The sequence below is a fragment of the Arachis ipaensis genome, chromosome B5 (assembly GCF_059453495.1).
Source record: "Arachis ipaensis isolate K30076 ecotype BB chromosome B5, ASM5945349v1, whole genome shotgun sequence".
Taxonomy (NCBI): Eukaryota; Viridiplantae; Streptophyta; class Magnoliopsida; order Fabales; family Fabaceae; genus Arachis; species Arachis ipaensis.
In genome coordinates, this window is record NC_142440.1 from 56,429,399 (window position 1) to 56,434,804 (window position 5,406).

Sequence of the window (5,406 nt, forward strand, 5' to 3'; positions counted from 1 at the left end):
CTGTGCCCTCTTCTTTGTCATATGAGCAGGAGCAAGGACAAGAATATTCTTGTTGAAGCAGATCCAGAACCTGAAAAGGACTCTGAAGAGGAAACTAAGAGAAGCTAAATTACAACAATCCAGAGATAACCTTTCAGAAATTAATAATGCAAGGAGAATGCTTGGTGACTTTACTGCACCTAATTCCAATTTACATGGAAGAAGCATCTCCATTCTTACCATTGGAGCAAACAATTTTGAGCTGAAACCTCAGCTAGTTTCTCTGATGCAGCAGAACTGCAAGTTTCATGGACATCCATCTGAAGATCCTTTTCAGTTCTTAACTGAATTCTTGCAAATCTGTGATACTGTTAAGACTAATGGAGTAGATCCTGAAGTCTACAGGCTCATGCTTTTCCCTTTTGCTGTAAGAGACAGAGCTAGAATATGGTTGGACTCTCAACCCAAAGACAGCCTGAACTCTTGGGATAAGCTGGTCACGGCTTTCTTAGCCAAGTTCTTTCCTCCCCAAAAGCTAAGCAAGCTTAGAGCTGATGTTCAAACCTTCAGACAGAAAGAAGGTGAATCCCTCTATGAAGCTTGGGAATGATACAAGCAGCTGACCAAAAAGTGTCCTTCTGACATGCTTTCAGAATGGACCATCCTGGATATATTCTATGATGGTTTATCTGAGCTATCAAAGATGTCATTGGATACTTCTGCAGGTGGATCCATTCACCTAAAGAAAACGCCTACAGAAGCTCACGAACTCATTGACATGGTTGCTAATAACCAGTTTATGTACACTTCTGAGAGGAATCCTGTGAGTAATGGGACTCCTATGAAGAAGGGAGTTCTTGAAATTGATACTCTGAATGCCATATTAGCTCAAAATAAAATATTGACTCAACAAAGTCAATATAATTTCTCAGAGTCTGAATGGAATGCAAGCTGCATCCAACAGTACTCAAGAGGCATCTTCTGAGGAAGAAGCTTATGATCCTGAGAACCCTACAATAGCAGAGTTAAAATACATGGGTGAACCATATGGAAACACCTACAATCCATCATGGAGAAATCACCTAAATCTCTCATGGAAGGATCAAAAGCCTCAACAAGGCTTTAATAATGGTGGAAGAAACAGGTTTAGCAATAGCAAGCCTTTTCCATCATCCACTCAGCAACAGACAGAGAATTCTAAGCAGAATCCATCTAGCTTAGCAAATTTAGTCTCTAATCTATCTAAGGCCACTGTGAGTTTCATGAATGAAACAAGGTCTTCCATTAGAAATTTGGAAGCACAAGTGGATCAGCTGAGTAAAAGGATCACTGAAATCCCTCCTAGTACTCTCCGAAGTAATACAGAAGAGAATCCAAAAGGAGAGTGCAAGGCCATTAAATTACTTACCATGGCCGAACCCACAAGAGAGGAGAAGGACGTGAATCCCAAGGAGGAAGACCTCCTGGGACGTCCAGTGATCAATAAGGAGCTTCCCTCTGAGGAACCTAAGGAATCTGAGACTCATCTAGAGACCATAGAGATTCCATTGAACCTCCTTATGCCATTCATGAGCTCTGATGAGTATTCCTCTTCTGAAGAGAATTAGGATGTTACTGAAGAGCAAGCTGCCAAGTTCCTTGGTGCAATCATGAAGCTAAATGCCAAATTATATGGTAATGAAACTTGGGAAGATGAACCTCCCTTGTTCACCAATGAACTAAGTGATCTGGATCAACTAACATTGCCTCAGAAGAGACAGGATCCTGGAAACTTTATAATACCTTGTACCATAGGCACCATGATCTTTAAGGCTCTGTGTGACCTTGGTTCAGGAATAAACCTCATGCCCCTCTCTGTAATAGAGAAACTGGGAATCTATGGGGTGCAAGCTGCTAAAATCTCATTAGAGATGGCAGACAATTCAAGAAAACAGGCTTATGGACAAGTAGAGGACGTGTTAGTAAAGGTTGAAGGCCTTTACATCCCTACTGATTTCATAGTCCTGGATACTGGAAAGGAAGAGGATGAATCCATCATCCTAGGAAGACCTTTCCTAGCCACAGCAAGAGCTGTGATTGATGTGGACAGAGGAGAATTGATCCTTCAATTAAATAAGGACAACCTTGTGTTTACAACTCAAGGATCTCTCTCTGCATCCATGGAGAGGAAGTAGAAAAAGCTTCTCTCAAAGCAGAGTCAACCAAAGCCCCCACAGTCAAACTCTAAGTTTGGTGTTGGGAGGCCACAACTAAACTCTAAGTTTGGTGTCAAACCCCCATATCCAAACTCTAAGTTTGGTGTTGGGAGGTCTCAACAAAGCTCTGCACATCTGTGAGGCTCCATGAGAGCCCACTGTCAAGCTATTGACATTAAAGAAGCGCTTATTGGGAGGCAACCCAATGTTTATTTATCTAATTTTATTTTTGTTTTTCATGTTTTCTTAGGTTCATGATCATGCGGAATCACAAAATAAACGAAAAATTTAGAAACAGAATGAAAAACAGCAGAAGAAAAATCACACCCTGGAGGAAGCACCTGCCTGGCGTTCAACGCCAGAACAGAGCATGGTTCTGGCGCTGAACGCCCAAAATGGGCAGTATCTAGGCACTGAACGCCCAAAATAGGCATAATCTGGGTGCTGAACGCCAGAATTGCACCCTGGAGAAGAGCTGGCGCTGAACGCCCAGAACAAGCATGGTTCTGGCGTTCAACGCCAGAAATGGGCAACAAATGGGCATTGAACGCCCAAAATGGGCACCAACCTGGCGCTGAACGCCCAGAGTTGTGTGCAAGGGCATTTTGCATGCCTAAATTGGTGCAGGGATGTAAATGCCTTGACACCTCAAGATCTGTGGACCTCACAGTATCATCTCAGGATCTGTGGACCCCACAGGATCCCCACCTTCCTTCCTCATAATCCTAGTTTTTTTTCTCCACATCTTCTTCTTCATCTATTCCTTCTTCTTTTGCTCGAGGGCGAGCAACATTCTAAGTTTGGTGTGGTAAAACAATTATGTAAAGGATCTATAGCTCAGTGGTAGAACATGTGGCTGCAAATCAAGAGATCCCTGAGATACCTCAGGGGATGCACTTCCCTCCACATAGTTATTCGAAGCAACTGAGGATAGAAATACCAAAAATCACTAGGAATCAAGCCACAAAGGCAAGGAAGAGACATAGAAGAGCTCAAGAACATCATTGGTTCCTCAAGAAGGAAACGCCATCATCACTAAGGTGGACTCATTCCTTGTTCTTACTTTCTCTGTTATTCGTTTTCTATGTTAAGTGCTTATCCATGTTTGTGTCTTCATTACATGATCATTAGTAGTTAGTAACCATGTCTTAAAAGTTATGAATGTCCTATGAATCCATCACCTCTCTTAAATGAAAAATGTTTTAATTCAAAAGAACAAGAAGTACATGAGTTTCGAATTTATCCTTGAACTTAGTTTAATTATATTGATGTGGTGACAATGCTTCTTGTTTTCTGAATGAATGCTTGAACAGTGCATATGTCTTTTGAAGTTGTTGTTTAAGAATGTTAAATATGTTGGCTCTTGAAAGAATGATGACAAGGAGACATGTTATTTGATAATCTGAAAACTCATAAAAATGATTCTTGAAGTAAGAAAAAGCAGCAAAGAACAAAGCTTGTAGAAAAAAAAAAAGAGAAGAAGAAAAAAATATAAGCGAAAAAAAATAGAAAGAAAAAGCAAGCAGAAAAAGCCAAAAGCTCTTAAAACCAAGAGGCAAGAGCAAAAAGCCAATAACCCTTAAAACCAAAAGGCAAGGGTAAATAAAAAGGATCCCAAGGCTTTGAGCATCAGTGGATAGGAGGGCCTAAAGGAATAAAATCCTGGCCTAAGCGGCTAAACCAAGCTGTCCCTAACCATGTGCATGTGGTGTGTAGGTGTCAAGTGAAAACTTGAGACTGAGCGGTTAAAGTCAAAGTCCAAAGAAAAAGAAGAGTGTGCTTAAGAACCCTGGACACCTCTAATTGGGGACTTTAGCAAAGCTGAGTCACAATCTGAAAAGGTTCACCCAATTATGTGTCTGTGGCATTTATGTATCCAGTGGTAATACTGGAAAACAAAGTGCTTAGGGCCACGGCCAAGACTCATAAAGAAGCTGTGTTCAAGAATCATCATACTAAACTAGGAGAATCAATAACACTATCTGAACTCTGAGTTCCTATAGATGCCAATCATTCTGAACCTCAATGGATAAAGTGAGATGCCAAAACTATTCAAGAGGCAAAAAGCTACAAGTCCCGCTCATCTGATTGAAGCTATGTTTCATTGATAGTTTGGAATTTATAGTATATTCTCTTCTTTTTATCCTATTTGATTTTCAGTTGCTTGGGGACAAGCAACAATTTAAGTTTGGTGTTGTGATGAGCGGATAATTTATACGCTTTTTGGCATTGTTTTTAGTATGTTTTTAGTAGGATCTAGTTACTTTTTGGGATGTTTTCATTAGTTTTTATGTTAAATTCACATTTCTGGACTTTACTGTGAGTTTGTGTGTTTTTCTATGATTTCAGGTATTTTCTGGCTGAAATTGAGGGACTTGAGCAAAAATCAGATTCAGAGGTTGAAGAAGGACTGCTGATGCTGTTGGATTCTGACCTCCCTGCACTCAAAATGGATTTTCTGGAGCTATAGAACTCAAAATGGCGCGCTTCTAATTGCGTTGGAAATTAGACATCCAGGGATTTCCAGCAATATATAATAGTCCATACTTTGCTCAAGTTTAGACGACGTAAACTGGTGTTCAACGCCAGCTCTCTGCCCAATTCTGGCGTCCAGCGCCAGAAACAAGCTGCAAAGTGGAGTTCAATGCCCAAACTAGCACAAAAGCTGGCGTTCAACTCCAGAAAGAGCCTCTGAACGTGTAACATTTAAGCTCAGCCCAAGCACACACCAAGTGGGCCCAGAAAGTGGATTTATGCATCAATTACTTACTTCTGTAAACCCTAGTAGCTAGTTTATTATAAATAGGACTTTTTAGTATTGTATTAGACATCCTGAGTTTTATCTTCTGATCATCTTTGGACGCTTGGTTCTTAGATCAGAGGGGCTGGCCATTCGGCCATGCCTGGACCTTTCACTTATGTATTTTCAACGGTAGAGTTTCTGCACTCCATAGATTAAGGTGTGGAGCTCTGCTGTTCCTCAAAGATTAATGCAAAGTACAACTATTTTCTATTCAATTCACCTTATTTTGCTTCTAAGATATTCATTCGCACTTCAACCTGAATGTGATGAACGTGACAATCATCACCATTCCCTATGAAAGCGTGCCTGACAACCACTTCCGTTCTGCATTAGATTGAATGAGTATCTCTTAGATCTCTTAATCAGAGTCTTCGTGGTATAAGCTAGATTGATGGCGGCATTCATGAGAGTCCGGAAAGTCTAAACCTT

General features: G+C 40.7%; 1 non-coding gene across 1 annotated transcript; it reads right to left on the reverse strand.

The window, feature by feature from the left end:
• Positions 1 to 520: 520 nt before the first annotated feature.
• Positions 521 to 628, reverse strand: LOC148564264 (small nucleolar RNA R71). The gene has a single exon (XR_015884532.1). It is a non-coding gene; the product is annotated as a small nucleolar RNA R71 (small nucleolar RNA).
• Between the last annotated feature and the right edge of the window lie 4,778 nt (positions 629 to 5,406).